Raw genomic sequence first — 20,774 nt, 5'->3', positions numbered from 1 at the left:
TTGTTTAGCTTGCGGTAGTCAATACACATTCTAAGGAAACCGTCTTTCTTATGCACGAATAAAGCTAATGTGCCCCATGGGGAGAGACTAGGTTTGATAAAACCCTTATCTAGAAGGTATTTGAATTGTTTTTTTAATTCTTTAAGTTCTTCTGGAGCCATTCTATATAGAAGAATAGAGATAGGCTAAGTATCTGGAAGAAAGTATTCTGAAGTGAATTTCCCTCTCGAAAGGAACTCCGAAAAGATCTTTGGGAAATAAATATGGAAATTCACATGCTACTAAAACTGACTCAAGGTTAAGTGTCTTTGAATTAGAGTCTTTAACTTGAACGAGATGATAGACACACCCCTTAGATATCATCATTTTCGCTCTAAGGCGGGAAAAAAGCTGACCCCTAAGTGCTAAAGTACTACCCCTCCATTCTAGGACAAGTTCATTCGGGAACTGAAAATAGACAACTCTATTTCTAAAGTAAACTAAATCATAGCATGAATAAATCCAATTTATGCTGAGAATGACGTCAAAATCTTTCATTTCTAACTCTACTAAGTTTGCTGAAGTAATTTTCTACCGGGCAGTTCAAGTATAACCACTGGGCTATGATAGAGTTACCCACTGGGGTAAAGGGTGAGAAGGGCTCTGCTAGGATTTTGGGACTGACTCCAAAGTCAACAGCTATATAAGCAGTTACAAAAGACCAAGAAGCTCCTTGATCTAGCAACGCATAAATATGTAAATGATAAACTTTTCACATACCAGTGTCCATATCAGGGGAACTTTCCTGATCTTGTCGGGACTGAAGCGCATAAAGACTATTTGGATATTGCCCACTGGTGGCATTGGAAGTGGCACCTTACAGATTCAGGCGACCGGACTAAGCTGAGGGACGATTATGCTGACTCTGGGAACCCACCTGTGGACACTCTCTAATTCTATAACCTTGCTTGCCACACCCAAAACATACATCACTTCCAGCCCTGCAGATGCCCTGATAGTTTCTGCCACTCTTCTGACAAAGAGGATTTGTTCGGGCACTATTAAAACTACCCTGAGATTTAGATCCCAATGCCCTATCTTTATTACCATTTCTAAATTTAGGCACTGGAGCACTAGCTGAGGAAGGAGCTGGAACTGAAGATTTTGGGCAAAACTGAGAATGATTACCACCCTCTGACTTAGGTTGAATAAAGTTGAAGCTACCTGTTCTAGCCCTCTCACTCCCCCTCTTTTTCTCTTTAATATTTTGCTCCTTTATCTATTGAGGATGGACTATCAACCTAGCTAATTCCATCTCCTTAATCAGCATTGCGGTCCTATATTCCTTGTAAACACTGTCGGATACCCCAAACACAAACTTACTCATCTTAGATCTGTTGTCAGCTATCACATGAGGAGCATATTTGGCTAACTGAGTAAACTTAAGAGAATACTCCTTCACTGTCTTGCTGTCCTGCTTCAATTTAATGAATTTAACACCTTAGCTTCCCTTAACTCTAAAGGAAAGAACCTATCTACAAAGGTAGTAGCAAACTTCTCCCATTCTATGGGCCTTGCATCTACGACCCCATCTGGCTTCCACTATTTAAACCACGTATGAGCCATATTCTACAACTGATATACAGCTAAATCAGCACTCTCACTAGTGTTTACACCCTTAATATCTATGACCTTCTGCACCATGTCAAGGAATTCCTGTGGGTCTTCTTCAAACTTAGACCCTATAAATAATGGAGAATTTATTCGAGTGAAATCCCAAATTCTAGCTATAGCAGTATTGGCCAGTGGGTTACCCTAAAAAGAAGCTAGGAATTCATTTTGGGATGCTATAGAATAGGCTAGAGTGGTGAAAGCTACTCTAAATTCTGTGCGAGAAACATCCTCATCCAGGGGATCTGCCTAAACAAATGAAGGTATTGGCTGGTTTCCAGTTCTTCTTCCATTAGTCTTTTTGGGAGGCATATTCTGTAAACAAAAGGGAAACTTGAATTATAAAGAGAGTTTAACTTGAGATCATGCTCACTCGCTCGACATGAATACTAAAAGAAGGGAAACTTATCCTAAAATGCCCCATAGCCTTTTGTCCATAAGTGTGGCGTGCTACACACCTATGCACAAGACTGTACTTGACACAAATTTTAGACTCCCTAGGATTCTTTAGAACCTTAGGATCTAATACCAAGTTTCTAACTCCCCGAGTCTACACCCTAGACATCACACAATGCTTACAATCCCTGAGGACTACAAGCTAACCCATGACTGGTACCTACTGTGAGCATTGAATAATAGTACTAAAATAATATGGAAGTTGGGATGAAATGCCATAAGGTTCATAATATTAATAATGAAAAAATCCTGAATATTGATAGTAATACTGAAAAACTGAACATTTATCTAAAATAGTCTAGTCTGAAAAGTCTCTAACTGAACTGTCTGAACATGGAGTTGATGGGACAAGTCCCCAACTAACTTTGACTACTGAACTAGCTAGAATACTGATATAAATAACTCTATCATCAAAATATAAGGACACACCACTATATCTGCTGCTGATAGTCTGAGCAGCTAAGTATAGTTAGGACCCTGAGCGTCCGAACCTATGATATAAGACATCATAGCACAGAGAAAATGTATGCATCAGTACTTTGAATGTACTGTTATTCTAAGTGAGGTACGCTGATATACATGGGTTCATATGCATGAACAATTACAGACTAAATAATATGAATATAACTGAATGTGAGTACGTGGATAACTGAAACTACTGTAAATATTGATTATGCAAAACTGTGCATCTATATACTATAACTAAGATTATACTAAAACAAAATACTGAGTTTCGATAACTGGGAGACTAATATCTGAGATTACTGATATCTGTATTATTGATAATTGGGTGACTGTTTTTTATAGTCCTGATTTTGTAGAACTAAACTGAGTTTGAAACTAAATTGTAACTATAGGTGTGTTCATCTAACCGATATATCCCAATTATAAACTAAGTTAGGGTCCAACCTATGACACCAATTGGAAGGGTGTTAGCACCCTACCAAGGGACACTAATAATTCTGGGTCAACCATAATCTTGTAGGAAGACTTATGATTTATATATATATGATTGCATCAACCCTAGTCTAGAAGGAGTACATCTTAACCTACGCTGCTACGTAGTTCTATAATGCAGGGACTACTACTAAGGGTTAAACCCTCTGCTGGCAAGAATACCCCCATCCCTAGGTTCGCTCGGTGCTGAGTCCTACTCCCAACTAAATGGATGCTGAAGTGATCACTAGACTGGACTAGGATTGACTAAACTCTTACTGATTATATAGACTGACTAGGCTGGACTAATTTCTCTAAGTTTTGTAACTGACTGAGTAATACTGTTCGTGACATTACTGAGGCTATTCTATAGCTACTGTATTTCTAGGTAAATAGCTAGATTGTCAGGCATTGAATACTCCCAGGACTTGATAGCATCAATAGTAAAACATGGCATAATCTTGAAAGTATTGTATTAATTACTTATTCACTATGGATTTATTTAGATATTTTTTCAAACACTAACAAGGCATAAACTTACACATGAGTGGGAACACATGCTTACATGTCATGTTTGCACTATTCAATTCATATAAGCATTCTAACAAAAAATTTGGGGAGCATGATTGTTTCACATAGTAATAACCATATAATATCATGGCTACAATATTCAACTTGTAAATTCAAGGGTTAATCATAAGAATCACATAATTCACCTCACATGCTATTTTAAATTCATGAAGCTTGTAATAAATCTTGAATTGAAAACCAAACATCAATACATACATGAACAGAATTAAATTCAAGCATGTAAATCATGAAATCACTAATCTTATAGTTTAAAAAGGGTTCTTGAAATCCAAGGATGGAAGGAAACCCAAGGATGAACACCTAACATACCTTGATTGTTAATTTTTTGAAAGTGGTTGGTGATTTCTTGAGCCTAGGACTTAAAGTTGAATGACCTAGGATTTTATTATTGAGAGAAATTGAGAATAAAGAATCAATTTTGCCTTTAGGATGGCTTAATATTATGTTTTAGGGCTGAATAAAAATGGGGGAATTAACCTAAATACCCCTCTAAACATGAATTAATTATTGAAAAATGCACCCAGCGACGTGTAGACTGATGTGCCCCATCAGTGGGTTCGACGTAATGGGCGATGTGTTGCTTTGAGTTCGCATTAGTTCACTGGAAATTGCACGGGAACTGAAGGCTAACAATTATATCAATGCGATGGACGAAGCATCGTGTTGAGATTGCATCGACCCACTATTTTAGTTGTCTAAATATGATTCAAACAATGTTTGAAAAATTCAAAACTTGTCTGAGAACATGTATCGACATCCTTGATCATGAATCAATCTAAGAATTGACATTTTAAGATTGTAAGGATCGTAATTAAAGTCTATAAAATATCGAGGGCAAAAATAAGACTAAGTGTCAATACTTAGGTGAAATGTTCTAAGTCTGGGACCTCTTTTCATGTTATATAGGACTGAATTAGACTAGGACTTTTATGGGGTCTAACATTCCTGTCAGATGTTGTTCATGTACTTTATTTTTTATTCATATATTTTTATTAGTGGTAGTTGGAGGCATGTCCCAGCTATCTAAAGTCAGTATAGTAGTGGCTTCATAAATAGTGAGTTAGAGTGAAGAAATGAAAATTCCAGTTCTCTCTTTTGTTTTATCAAGTTGTAAACTTTATTAGTATTTTATTTATCCAGATTATGTTATATTTATGTTTTTGTACAATAAATTTAGCTATTTTATTTATGCTTAATCAGTCGCTCAAGTATTACGGCAGTTCATGGGTTAGCTTGGGATCACTTGTGATTCTAAGCATAGTGTTACGACTAAGGGGTAGTCTTGGGTCGTGACACACTTAGTATCAGAGCGTAAGGTTTTTAAGTGTCCTAGGGTGTCTATGAAGCCGTGTCTAGTAGAGTTTTACGGAACGATATGAAGACTTCTACACTTTTCTTTGAAAGGCTAAAGGGCAATAAATATTTCCCTTCTTTCATATCACAGACTATGCAGTACAAGTATTCTCTAAGGAACTTATGTAGATTCTTACATTAGTCCATTTGTTCTAACTCTGCCTCATTCTTAAGGAAACAGAAATAGCCCGGCTTAAATCCTTAAAGACAAAGTTTTCTTAGACAATTCCCACAAATAGTTATGGGATTGTATGCAAGCTCGGAAGTATACCATTATTGCTTTTAAGTTCTGAAGTTTGAAATATTTCATTCATGTTCATGAAAATTTTGCAATAAGTCAAAGTCATATGTGCCCTCAGATCCCTTCTCAGAATCCTATAGCAGCATATGATCTAGAGTTAAAAGTATGAACCCAAAAGTTTAGCAGTAGTAAAGTGGGGATAGTGTTTATTCAGATTTATTAGATTATGTATCCATGGGGCTAGTTGTATGAAAGGTCAATCAGTAAGATTGAAATAGTGTATGTAAGAATTTAAGTGTATTGATTCGAAGTTAAAGTATGATAGTATATGTATGATCTAGAGGTGCACCTAAGGTGATAGTGGATTATATTATTTCTAAGTTTTAATAGTGTGTGTGCTTAGATAGTACATTTGAGTTGTTAAGTGCAAATAAGGCCATGTAGTATATGATGTTCTTACCAGCTAAGTTATGGATTATATATTATTGATGTAGGGTATGTTGGTGTAATGGTAATTCTCATGGTTTAAGGAAAAATATAAGTTTAGAAATATATTGTTGGTAGGCTATGATGGAAGTAGTATCATTTATTAAAGGTTCAGGAATATCCATGTTACGTGTTAGAATCTAAGTTTAAACCTTGGACGATTGATCTACCAGTAAGAAAAATTAAATTCTAGATGGTGTGAGCTCATAGTAAGGTGATACTCATGAAGGTTTTAAGTTAGTAAGTTCTTAAGTTATTATATGATGACTATTAGGGCTATAGAATGTTAAGAGTTGTATATCAGAAGGAAGTACTAGCAGTGGACCTTACACTTTCAGGTATTTCATGGTGAGTTTATTACTAATGTGTATTATTACATCTTGGGCTCTAGAGTAGAGTGGTTGCAGTTCAGTTTAGAGTTTATTAAAAGGGCCTACAGACTTAGAATAACGACTTAAATCTAAGTGGAAGATGATAGAACAAGTAACCAAGTCAGGCTCTCAAATTCTTGTAGTGATGTCAGAGTATTATAGAACATCAATAAAGGAGGAAGATGCCCGACCCATTCTTATCTCAGTGCAAAGTTTTGTACTTTAATTATCACAACATCTACTCATGCCTTACATGTCAACTCAGTGATCATAGTTCATGTTCATGCACATCTTAAAGACTCATGTATGCTTCCAGTTCTTAGTATAAGGAGTTCCAGTTCACTAAGCAGTACAAATCATATTCCAGGAATTTATGAACTCTGAACTCAGGTCATGCAACTCATGACTCATGTACCCATGGTTTACATTTTGTTTAGTTCCACGTACTTATGCTACACTATTAATGACCGGCGAAATTTAGATTATGTCATGTATGTCCTTAGTTTTGATCTCTTTAATGAATTTATACTTTTGGATACTCTATTCTTGAGGCCTCAGTTAAGTGTCAAAGGTATGCATAGTGTTGTTTTATGCTATAGGTCCTCATGTTTTGACCTTTTTGTGACCTCTCTGTATAAAATGATGGTGGTGAGGAGTAATTGCATAGATGGGAGAGAATAAATGTTTCATGTTAGGGAAAGATTATTGTATACTTTTATATCTAAGGCTATAAGTGTGAAAGAAGATTGGGGCAAAGATTTTGGTATATATCATAGTTACTTAAAATTTTGTGTGTATTTTCTTAAGGATAGTACATGAAAGTTGTTATTGGTAGATGTTTAGAGAGTATGAGAAAGATACTTTGTTGGGTTGTTTGCCTAGAAGTTCATGTGTGGTTATAATGATAGGATTGAATGTTATGTTGGTATATAAGTGGAGCAGTGCATTGTGTATTAGTGAATTCTTAGTAATAGGATGAATTTAGTTGTTGAAGTGGTAAGAAGAATTATTCTTGAGATGTGAAGTTATGTAAATGCATGGGGTATTAAATTCAGGGTTCATACTAGTATTGCAGTGTTATGTCTGCACCTTGTAGATTTGAGTAGTCTTAAACATAGTGAGAGAATTCAGTTTAGCTCAGACTTTATTAGATAGAGTTATCAGTGCCCATGTGAAGATTATAAGTAGCCCCAAGTGAAGTGTAGTATTGAGGGAGTATTTAAGGCATATGTCTAAGCTTGAAAGTACCGGTTTCATTGTCTAAGGCATAGCAATTCTATCCTAGCTTATGTTTCATAGGCCTATGTTCCATGTTACAGAGTTATAGCTATGTTAAGATTCCTTACTCAAATATCTTATTCAGCTTATGCCCAAGAATTATTTTCTCCCTAATGTTATTAGAACTTCTTGCAAGGAGTGTTGAAAAAATAGTCTAGTTGAGTATAAGCTTTCAGTATGATTCGGCCGTATAGCTAGCAATTCAGTTTAGCAGTCAGATAGACAAGTTTCTATAATTTTTTTCATCTTTCCATCTAGTCTTTACGATTTGAAGTTTCATGAATATAGATATTACATGAGGTAATTTAGTTCAGTCCATGGATCATGTTTCATATTCATCGATCTAGCAATGACTCAATTCATAAGTTTTCAGCGTATGATCTCAGTTTTCTAAGTATTTTAGCTCAGACAGTGTAATATCCCTTATACAACCTTGGTCTTGTTATCTCATGATTCATTCCTACATTGCATCATTTATCACTTCATAGTTCTATATGTATGAGTGTATCATGAACATTTCAAGTTATTTCTAAACTCTCAGCATTAATCGGCTCCTTACAGTCAATAGAGTCAAGTCATCCTTGAAATCAGTTTCATGATAAAGTTATAACATTTCAACTCATCTATATCCTTTATTACTATACATGTCATGAGTACATCATTCCACACTCATAAGACCTCAATAGGTTCATATCCATCAATCGAAGATGAATGATTCCAAGGGGGAGATAATATAACACCTCGCATTTTTGGGCTAGACTTTGAACCATCATTCCTATGCGTGTAAACTCTAATCCTATGGTTTGTATTTGAATACCTATGTCATGATCATTATCCTAGTGTTAAGAATGCTTTTAAGGTGAAAATGTTCATGGGAATCACTTAGAGCAAAGTTTAGCTAAGAGCCTTTGATTCGGCCAAACCTTTGTATTTAATTCTACAAGGGTCTACTTTGAATGTGTATAATTTTTTATATATGTGAAATTTTGCAGCCCAAGACCCACCAAATGATAGATAATTGAGCTAGATTTCTAACGATAAAAATTTTTCCTTAATTCCATACCGAAGAAAAAAGCTATGGCCATGCAAAGGTCATACGTCACATGACAATCGCAAAAGGCCACTAGAAATGGTGTGCGATGGCCAAATCACCCATTTTGGGCTGTGCGATAGCAATGCATCGCCCACTTTAGATTGGGAGATTGTTGTGCATCACATAGTAATTGCATAGTCCAAAAGTGCTCCATTTTGATTTAAATCAAGGACATTAAAGTCTTTTCACACCCTTTAAACCATCCATAAACACTCCTAATCAATATAAGGGGTCTTTAAACACGTAAATTCCACTCCCTTAACTCCAAGCATTTAAGTCACGATTCAAAAACCCTCCTCCTTTCCCAAGAACAAAATCCAGTCCCCTTTCTCAAGAAATCAAGAATTCAAGCTTCCAAGTTCAAGAAACCCTTAATAAATCTTCAAGAAACCATCTATTGAGGTATGTGGGTGTTCATCCATGGGTCCCTTTCCACCCATGGATCCAAAAAACACTTTTTTCAACTAAATAATAGATTTTTCTCTTATTATGGAGTTTTGTATGTTCAAGATGGATTAAATTCATGTCTTTCCTTATAAATTGAACTCAATTTCATGTTCACATATGATCGCATGAAAGATTAGGTTAATTTATATTTTAAACTACAATTTCCCATGTCATGTTCAAGTGAATTTCATGTTAAATCCCCAATTTATGAATTTATCCATGTAATCATGTTGATTTTCCAACGTTAAACATATTCCCAGGTTTAATTTCATGATTGTCACACGTTTAGTGGAATGTTTATGTTTTATGTCTTTGAACCATAATTCCCATACTAAAGTTTTAAATATCGATATTGTGCTTTATATTCATTCAGTGTTGGTTGGTTATGAACACCCAATACCTATGTATTTTTACATATTTCCATTTTCAAGTAACAAGTCAGTCAGAATCATGGTTTATCCCCATACTGAGATTATCATTTTTATAACGAACCCATCAATATTATTTCATAATAAATACCTCAGTTTACAAGTTTACAGTTACTTCAAATTATCCATGCACTGTTAGTTTTTAGAATATTATGTCTGAGCATATTTGTCTTCAGTGCATGCACCAGTTCATGATTTCAGTGTCAGTTCAGTTGGGAGTAGAATTTAGCACTGCGCTAACCTAGGATGGTGGGCTCACCTACTAGTAGAGGGTAAGACCTTTAGTAGTAATCCCTGAGTTCCAGAACTACGTAGCCAGTATAGGTTTAAGATATCTTCCTACGAGTTGAGGGTTGATGCATATATCATGAGAGCACCTGCCAGTAGAGAGTGACTCCTTAGTCCTTTGGGACACTAGTTTAGTAGATCCACACAGCCAGTGTTATTACCCGTGGCACAGTACTGACACCTTTCCAACTGGGGTTATAGGTTGGACCCCGATTAGCAGAGATTAGGCATGTCGATTACATGATACCACTCACAGTTTTAGTCAGTAATCAGTCTATACAAGTTCAGGTTTTCTTGACCAAGTAATAAAATTTTTAGTTATCTAGATATCAATAATTTAGTTATTCAGATCATTTCAGTACATGCTTTACTTGGTCTTCCATTCTCAGTTTTAAATGATCAGTATTCAGTTATCAGTTAATAAGTATCAATATTTTCCTAAAATGTCTCGCAGCTTCTTGCTCATTGATGTGGTGTGCTACATACCTATGATCAAGACTCTACTTAACGCGGCTTGTTAGACTCCCTAGGACTCCTTAAAACCTTAGGCTCTGATGCCAAGTTTGTAACAACCCAAAATCACCTCCCGGGATGTCACACGGTGCTTAACACTACAAGTAGCCCCAAGCTAACCCTTTGAGCCTATTTTTACTAATAACACTCATTTCAAGATAAAATAATTCAAACACTAGCATAGTCATATCATATGAAAAGAAATACGGAGAAAATGCTCGGTCCAAACAACCAACCAATACCAAAACCTCAACAAAACCACATTTAGATACCCAGTCTGACAAATCCTCTACTAATCCACGAACTAGAAAGCCATTGGGACAGGTCCCCAAGTAACTTGAAATGAACTGAAAGTAATAACATAGTCTCTTAAATGCTGAAATATCTGATGATAGGTCCTCGAACCATGAGGACTCACCACTATAGGGATGTAGACAGAGGTACTCAAAATTCACTGATGAAGCTGGGACTGAGCAACTGAACCTACATTATAAGACAATGTAGCACATAAACGTATATGTGGATCAGCACTTGGGAATGTACTAAGTATGTGGGGGTGCATGCATTTATATAAAACAACATCAATACTCTTTAGTGAAATCATGCATGCAATAAGTAATGACTCACATGTCTTGAATAAGTATAAAATGTAAAGCTCATGAATCATGTAGAATGGAGCATGTAACACAAATCTTGTGAGTCATCATAGTTTAACTTTAAAATCGGTAATCTTCTCTTATTCTCATTACCCATAGTCTAAAAGAAACTTTGAACAATATTTTCAACTCATTCATATGTCTCATGGAGAGCAAAACTTCTTTAATGCTCAAGAACTCATAACTCTTTTGAACTCAAGTACTTGGAATTCAGAATCATATAACTTTGGAACATACTTGAAGGCATTTCATTCATGTTAGGAAAATATCTCATTTCAAGCTTTAGGGAAAAATGCTCATATTAAGAGAAAGTATTTTAGTTTAAAAGGAAAATATCTTATCTCAAGGATTTAGTTTTAAGGGAGATTCTCTTAACCGACATAAACCATGCGAGCTACATGGAGTCCAATGTTTTGTCCTCCTAAGAAAGAGACCTCACATTGGGGAAGGCGTCATACTCTTTCAAAGAAGTATAACCTCAATTCAGTGATCACTCATCTTGGCCTCAGGCCCAATATCTCAGCCTTAGGCCTAACAATCATCTCGGCCAAAGGCCCAACCTATGGTGGCATGTAGTTTTGGGTAAGAAATTATGGTAACTTACCCAACTCGGTGCTAAATACTACTCTTTTTAGTTTATCTCGCTCATCTCATAAAAATCCACTTTAGAATAATCTCATGGCTCAATAAGAACCCAATAATCAAATTTGTAATCTCATGTAGTAGAGTGGATTTCAAAACTCAATGATTATTAGGTCAAAAAATTCCTCAATAATGTCAGAATACTCAAATCATAGGTGCTTATAGCAAAATAGTTCATAAAATCTCAAGTCTCAAGTAGGGCTTAATAATCCATAATTCAATCTCAAGTTAGAACTCATCAAAAGCATAACAAATAGCATATAGATTTATAACTCATGTAGAAATCTAAAAATTTCAGCAATTTATCTCAAAATCTCAACATACTCATATACTTCAATATCTCAAATATTTCAACTATTAATATCTCAAGGATTAAAATCATGGGGTATAGACCCAGCTGTAATTTATCAAGAAAATATGTGAAAAGCATACCATTAGACTCTCAATTCATGGGAAACATCAAAATATTGCAATCAATAAAAATGGGTGAAAAACCCTAATTCAAATTCATGTAAAATCTCATAGATTCCAGAAAATTCTAGCTTAAATAAGCCTTTGAGCATAAGGATGAAAGGATTACCCTTGTTCAAAACCCCACATACCTTAGATTATGAAATTGGATGAACGAGCTTCCTCTAAGCTTTTCTTTTTACTGTTGAGAGAGAGTTCTTGCAACCTTTAAACTTGGGGAACTCAAATCTCAACTCAATTTGTAGAATCTATGGTGAGTTCTTAGATTTCTTGGAGAAGGGTTTTAGATTTGCTCTTGAGGGAGGAACCCTAGCCTTTAGATGTTTTAGGAGATAATGAGGCTATCAAGTTCATCTAGAATATATCTTAGGGTTAAAAGGGAAAAGACCCAAAAACCCCTTTTAAAAAATACTTAAAAATACTGAACGAGGGCTGCGATGGTTGAAGTGATGGTCCATCGCTAGCCTAATGGTTCGTCGCACACTGGTCAAAAAAATAACATGCTTCCTCGGTGTGACGGTCGAAGTGACGGTCCGTCGCTCAGCCTGATGATCCGTCGGATTGTCCATCTCACATTAGCCAAGATGAGGCCACACTACCTGAGCGTGATGGTCCCAGCGATTGTCCATCATAGCCTTGACTGTCCATCAGTTTGGCCATCGCAATTGGGCCAAAAAAGGGAGTTACTACCTTTGTTACGATGGGCCGAGCAACGGTCCATCACAGACTCGACGGTCCGTCGTATCGTCCGTCACACTTGGGTGGTTCTGAAAACTCTCTGTAAAATAACCATAACTTCTCACCCCGGATGCTGGATTTAGACAAAATTGGTATCGTTGGAAAACTAATTCAATTCTATACATGAAAAAAAGTCAAATTTAAGAAAATTCTATATGGTTTAAATATCAATCACTTAGGAAGTCTCTTCTCAATCTTTTAGGGTCAAAATTATACTTCACTTGACATGCTCTAAGGCCTGGACTATGAGGGAACTTTGTGGGGTCTTACAGTATATGTAATGAGGGATGTGTATCCAAGCCATGAAAGTGCAGTCCAAAGAATTAACAGTGAAAACTATGCTAGCTGGTGTAGGTGTCTATACGAATGGAAAGTTTGAGTCCCCTAAATAAATTTATGAATGGGAGATTCGAGTCCTCCATATTATTTACATTGGTACTTAAGTCACCTTGATTATGCCAGGAGGTTCAAATCCCCCATAAAGGCATATAAGAATATGGTTATTCTCTGGTTCATGCGGCTATACATATTGTGAACCTTCCATCTAGGGGAGAGTTGGGCTCATATAGCCCATAGGTGCCTTATTTTATGACGGTTAAGCTATACATCCAGGTTAAGATTTTTGAAGTTTCATGCTAAGAATTGTTCCCTACCCCGGCATGTGGTATTATATAAATATATGTATTTCACATGATATTATGCATTGAATGTTGTATTGGTTTTGAACTATAATTGTGGCATTACTTTATTCCTCTATCCCTGAGTTGCATGCTAGCGCTCCAACCTCTAATTATCTCTGGACGTTGTATCCCCATGTGATGTGGGTACCAGAACTCCTTCTACTTTCCCTACACTGCTACCAGGGGCTCGAGTTAGTTTGTGAGTTGACATTAAAGTGGTTAGCTTTCATACTTTGAAAGGCATAATTTCATGGTCCTTATAACCTGTCTTATACCTTGTTTAGACTTTGTTTTTGGCTACTACCGGAGGCATGTACCGACATTCTATTGATTTTTGCTTTGTGTAGTCTTTGTTAGATTACTCTGGACTTAGGTGGTTTGGTTGATTATTTTGGTGATATCGGTTGTCCCATTATCGGTGGTTAGTATAGACATACTATGAATTGTTATTAGATTTATTATACTCTATCTTGTTATATATTGGGAATTCATCTGACACTTAAGGTTTTGTTTTGGTTAGGCTAGATGAAGAGGGTAATCTCTGGTCCATATGGGACTTGAGGTACTCATCATGACCAGGTCCTTGTTCGGGTCGCGATAAAGTTGGTATCAGAGCCTAGGTTTATAGTCAGTTAGGTGTCCATAAATACTTGTCAAGTAGAGTCTCTTTTATGGGTAAGTAACACACCAAACTTATAAGAGAGAGGCTATGAGACATTATATTTTTCTTTCTTGTTGTTCTATTTTGAGCTTAAGAGTCTAATATCTTGGATTTCTCTAATTCATGTTTGTTTGCTTTTCAGATCATGCCTCCCCGACGATCTGAAGCTCGTGGAAATTCCTTTGTTCTACTCGAGGACACTGTTGATGGGATACACCCTGTTTATAGGGTAAAGACCCGGTGTAGGGGTCTAGTTCTCGATTGCCTTTCTGGAGTTCCACTGGTTCCCTCTATCCATCTTTAAGCTCCTTAGGCCGATGTGAAAAATGTTGAGTTTCATCAGTTTATTCATATGTTGGCTTAGCTAGTAGCTTCTCAGTCAAAGCGTAGTACTCCAACTTCTGAGTCCATAAGGGTTTTCCAATTTATGAGGTTGAGTCCTCCAACTTTTACTAGTGTTATGATTGATGAGGATCCTTTAGATTTTATTGATGAAACGTACAAGATCTTTTGAATTATAAATGCTTCAGATGTTAAGGTGGTGGAGTTTGTTGCCTATCAATTGAAAGATGTGGCAAACCAATGGTATGAGAAGTGGGAATAGTCCAGGGGAGATGATGTTGACTCTATGTTGTAGGGTGACTTTTCTAGTGCCTTTTTGGACTTCTTCTTTGCTCAGGAAATAAGAGAGTTAAAATCAGAGGAATTTATGAATCTGAGACAAGGTAGGATGTTGGTTAAGGAGTATGCCTTGAAATTCCTTCAATTGTCTAGGTGTGTTCCTGAGTTAGTGTCTAGCATGAGAGCTAGAATGCATAAGTTTGCTTCTGGGTTATCCCATGAAATAATTCTGGAGAGTAAGGTTGCCATGTTTCACAAGTATATGGATATTTCTCGACTTGTGGTGTATATATAGTAGGTTAAGAAAGAGAAGAAGAATCAGGTTAAAATTGGTGAGGCAGAGTAAGAAATTTAGGTTTTCTTATTAGGGGGAAGGCCATCAACAATATGGTAGAGATGGGGGAAATTTGCCTATGAAGAAGTAGGGGAGTTCTGGTTCTTTATCTACAACTAGTACTCCTTACTCGAAGCCATCAGGTGATCATTTTTCTTAGTATGGTGGAGGACACAGGGTGCCTAATCTCAGGATAGTGGGGCTCAATCCGGTCCATCATTCCTTCTTGCAGATTTTATGGTCAGATGCACCATAACCAGTGTGTGAATGGGAGAAACGATGTTTTATTTATAGTCAGATTGACCATATAAAATTTGATTGTCCTTCTAGGTCCAATAAGGTTTATGTTTTCCCTTCATCAGCTCTTGCACAAAAGGGTGTTGCTCCTGTCTCTGGTACTGACACCGGTTGGGATTGCTTATATGTCATTGCTTCTCATCAGGACTCCGAAGTATCTCCTAATGTTGTTACTGGTATGTTGAAACTCTTTTCCCATGACGTGTACTGCTTACTTGATCCAGGGTGTACTCTTTTTTATGCGACCCCATTTGTGGCTTTGCATTTTGGTTTTGGTTTCAAGTTTGTTTTGGATTTTTTTTTGTGTCTACCCTAGTAGGAGACTCTGTGGTTTCTTAAAAAGTCTATAGGGGTTGTGTGGTATCTTTTGGTGGTCAAAAAACTCTAGTGGATCTATTTAAATTAGACATGATTGATTTTTATGTTATATTAAGGATGGATTGGTTGCACTTATGCTATTCTTCTTTAGACTTTCATACACATAAAGTCATCTTTAAATTCCCTAATGAGCCTGTTATTGAGGTGGAAGGTGGTTCCCTAGATCCTAAGGGGAGATTTATATCATATCTGAAACCTCAGAGATTAATCTCCAAGGGATGTCTCTATCATCAGGTCCAGGATAAAGATTCTAACTTAGAGGGTCCTTCTTTAGATTCTATTTTAGTGGTGAATGATTTTCCTGAGGTCTTCCCAGATGACCTTCCTGGTATTCCTTCCAATAGGGAGATTGATTTTGGGATAGATCTTGTCCTAAACACTCATCCTATTTCTATTCCCCCCGTATAGAATGGCTCCAGCTGAGTAAAAGGATTTTAAGGAGCAATTAAAGGATCTTTTAGACAAGGGTTTCATCCATACTAGTGTGTCTCTGTGGGGTGGACCGGTTTTATTCATGCATAATAAAGATAGTTCCCTTCAGATGTGTATCAATTACGGGAAGATGAATAAGGTGATTATAAAGAATAAGTATCCTCTTTGAGAATTAATGATCTCTTTGATCAGCCTCAGGGTGCAAAATTCTTCTCTAAGATCGATCTTCAGTCCGGGTATTATTAGTAAAGGATTAGGGAGGCGGACATCCCTAAGATAGCTTTCCATACCCGGTATAGGCATTTTGAGTTCTTTGTGATGTTGTTTTCCCTTACTAATGCCCCGCAGCTTTCATAGACTTAATGAATAAGGTTCTCTATCAGTTTGTAGATTTGTTCATGATTGTCTTCAAAGAAGATATTTTAGTGTACTCCAAAAGTGAGGAGGATCATGCCCATCACCTCTGCATTGTATTGCAAAACTTGAAATATCACCAGTCGTATGCTAAGTTCTCTAAATGTTAATTTTAGTTGAACGCTATTACATTTTTGGGTCATGATGTGTGTAGTGAAGGGATCATGGTAGATCCTCAGAAAGTTGTTGTGGTTAAGAAGCTGCCAAGACCCATGACTCCAACTAATATTCAGAGCTTCTTAGGCTTAGCTGGTTATTATAGGAGGTTCGTGAAATTTTCTCTTCTATAGCTACCCTATTGATCAAGTTGACTCAGAAGAAGGTGAATTTCTTATGGTCTGATGCTTGCTAGGGTAGTTTTGAGAAGCTGAAAGATAAGTTGACTTTATCTCTGATCTTGACTCTGCCAGAAGGCACAGAGGGTTTCGTCGTCTATTGTGATGCATCTTAGGTTGGTTTGGGTTTTTTATTGATGAATCATAGCAAGGTGGTTGCTTATGCCTCTAGAAAGTTAAAGGTTCGCGAGAAGAATTATCCAACTCATGACATGGAGATATTGGTTGTGGTGTTCTAATTGAAAATTTGGTGTCATTATCTGTATGGGGTGTATGTTGCTATCTTTTAAAATCATAAGAGCCTGCATTATGTGTTCACTCAGAAAGAGCTTAATCTCAAGCAAAGAAGATGGCTTGAGTTACTGAAAGACTATGATATGAGTCGTTACTACCATTTAGGTAAAGCTAACGTGGTTGTTGATGCTCTTAATAGGTTGTCAATGGGTAGTATATCTCTTATGGATAAGGATAGGAAGGAATTGGTGAAGGATATTCACCGTTTGGATAATCGTGGAGTTTATCTCTTGGACTCTAAGCATGGTGATGTGTTTATGCAGTAGATGGCTCAACTGACTCCTTGTTTGGAAATAAAAGAGAAATAGGTATTAGACCCTTTCTTGATGAAAATCAAGGATGATGTGGGTAAGCATAAAGTGATAGACTTCGAGATCGGTGGTGATGGTATCTTGAGGTACTAAGGGAGATTGTGCATTCTCGATGTGGATAGATTGTGCAGCAGGAATTTGGCCGAGGCTCACGAATCGCGGTGTATGATTAATCGTAGTTCAATAGAAATGTATCAAGATCTAAGTAACGCCCCAGAAAACGGGTCCCAGAGCGTCACACGGTGCTTGAGGCTACGAGTAGCCCCAAGCTAACCCTTTGAACCAGTTTCATTTAGTTCAACACAAATCAATGGGGTTTCCATAAATAACCCTCAAATATCAACAGAGTAATCATCATCCAAGAATAAAAGAATTTCAGAAAGATAACAAAATACGACTTATTAGTCAACTCCCAACATCTATACTAGTCTGACAATCCTCTAAGAAAATCAATAAAACCAGCGAGCCATTGAGACATGCCCCAATTGACTCATACTCAGTTATCAAATGTAAAGAATTCCGTGAAACCAACATCAGACATCACGTCTTCGAAACATGAGGACTCACCACAACAGAGGATGTAGAACAGCATGCTTGAAGAATCACTGTCGAACCTGGAACTGAGCACCGAACCTACATTCTGAGAAAATACAGCCCACATCCAAAGATGTGGGTCAGTACCATGGAAAGTAACCGAGTATATGGGGGCGTATGCAGTTGTATAAACATCATCGTCATAAATATTTATAAGAAATATGCAGGATGTATGAAAGACTCACATAGCCCGAAGAAAATCATCATAATCATGAAAGGATGAAATAAGTACAATAACACATGTGAGTCATCATATAATTTGTCAATCACTTTCAATTCATCAAGAATATCAATTCTCATAATGTAAATATCATTTAAATCGTTCGAAAGAATAACTTTCACAATTCCACTTTCAAATCACTTCACCATTCACCATAGACACAAGGAAACACACACACACTGGGAAATCCTATAACCGACATAAACCATGTGAGCTATATGGAGTCCAACGTACAACCCACGTTGGGGAGAGCCGTCCTATCCTTGCCATCGGAGTAGGACTATCGATATCAAATCCACACAAACTAGTGATCACTATATAAATCAGCCTTCCACTCGATGCTAAAGATTTCTCCCGGACTTAGATCAGATCATTTCAAAGACAATCCACAACAAAACAATTTCAGTAATATATAAATATACAATACATCGGGAGCCATCATGCTTCCCATCTATCAAAATCAACCACGTTGTGGATTTCTTTCACACTCGAGTTAAAAATAATTCGAGTAGAGAGTGCTTATAACACACACTTTCTCAAAAAAACACAATTTCCAATGGGGATTCACGACCCAAATATCAAAATTGTGATAAATATCGTTCAAGATTTATGCTTTATATCTCCACACATGTAAATTCATCTTTCAAAATCATAAACATCAAGATTTCATAATAATCATCATAAGATATGGGTTCATGCTTCAAATTCATAAAAATCAAATAAAAATCATGCCTTTGTAAAGAAAATTACTTTTGGGCACAAGAACGAAAGACAGTTCTTGTTGAAAAACCCCACATACCTTGATGATGAACTTTAGATCGATACTTATTTTTGAGATGTTAATCGTGCCTTTGAATGATCGTTCTTGGAGTTCTTGAACTAGGAACTTGGAATCTTGAATAAATTTGCAGAATTAATGGTGAACTTTGGAGGTTCTTGAAGTTGGATGTAGGAGCTTAGGATTTTCTTTTTGAGGGAATTTGATAAAATATAACATATAATGCTTCTAATAGGCTTTAATATAAGGTTTGGACGGATTTTGGGTGAGGGAGAATGACCAAAACGCCCCTAAAAAATCAAATAATTCTCGAATCTATCCTTTGGTGGATTATTTTGATAGTCTGAAGTAGATCAACCATAACGTTTTACTCTGATATCCAAATTGGATGAAACCAATTTCATTGGAAAGAGGACTCTCATATATTTATGTTGATATATACTATCTCACCCAGATCATTGTGTACGAGGAGTTATGATCATTTGAAGTTGACCCAAAAATTTTCTTTTGATAGGCTGAAGTAGATCGACCATAACTTTTTGCTCCAATAGACAAATTAGATGAAACCAATTTCATTGGAAAGAGGACTTGCAGAGATTTCCGTTGATATATAGTAGATCACCCAGATCATTATGTACAAGGAGTTATGATTGTTTAAAGTTGGAGCAAAAATACTCCAGGCCTCAGTACTTTTTCCTGCATGTTTTACTATTCACTACTATTCACGGTTAGATCGGAATGTTCATAACTCGTCGCTCGGGTGTCCGTTTTGGATTATCCACATATCATTGGAAAGCTTATTTGATACTCTAAGCAATGGTGGGTCATAATCTAAGACATTTTTCATGGAAAATTTATAATTCATTCTAGAAGATAGAACCCAACACGTTTACGCACAAAATTTCAACGAAAAAATTTTCGGGGTACTACATCATCCCCTCCTTGGAAACATTCATCCTCGAATGATGTTAGACATGCCAAGAATAGATAGGGAATAGAGAATATAGCTAAAACAATTTGTTAGACTAATCACCACATCGTTTCTCACTCCAAATGCAACATTGAATGCATAAATTGAAGAAACTACAGCTGAACATATAATAAATAACAGCTGAGCTGCTGCAACTTCTATCAAAAGTGCATGATTTAGGAAAGAATGGTACCTTCGGCTTGATCAGAGTTCGCGAAAAATAGGTGCGGGTACTTGGATCGCATATCCGCCTCAGCTTCTCAAATTGCACCCTCAACAGATTGGTTTCGCCACAACACCTTGACCAAGGGAACTTCTTTGTTCCTTAGTCTTCGGACACTGAAATCAAGAATCTCAACAGGAATCTCATAAAAAAAAAGATTTTTCTTGAATGTCAGCACTCACAGAGGAATCCACTATCACATCATCGTTAATATGTTTTCTAAGCATGGAGACATGGAATATTGGATGAACAGAGGATAGCTCGAAAGGCAACTCGACCTCATAAGCTACCTTACCAACACGGCTAAGAATTTTGTAAGGACCAACATAACGGGGACTAATCTTCCCCTTCTTTCCAAATCTCTTCACCCCCCTCATGGGTGAAATTTTTAGATACACTAGGTCACTAACTTCAAACTCAAGGTCTCTCCTTCTAACATCCGCATATGACTTCTGACGACTCTGTGCAGTTTTTAACCTTTCCCTAATCAACTTTACTTTTTCCATAGCCTCAAATACCGAATCAGGATGACTCACAGCCGCTTCACCCACCTCGAACCAACCTATGGGTGATCTACACTTCCTCCCATATAAG

The sequence above is a fragment of the Capsicum annuum genome, chromosome 9 (genome assembly GCF_002878395.1).
Source record: "Capsicum annuum cultivar UCD-10X-F1 chromosome 9, UCD10Xv1.1, whole genome shotgun sequence".
NCBI classification, from domain to species: domain Eukaryota; kingdom Viridiplantae; phylum Streptophyta; class Magnoliopsida; order Solanales; family Solanaceae; genus Capsicum; species Capsicum annuum.
This window is presented reverse-complemented; position numbering follows the sequence as displayed.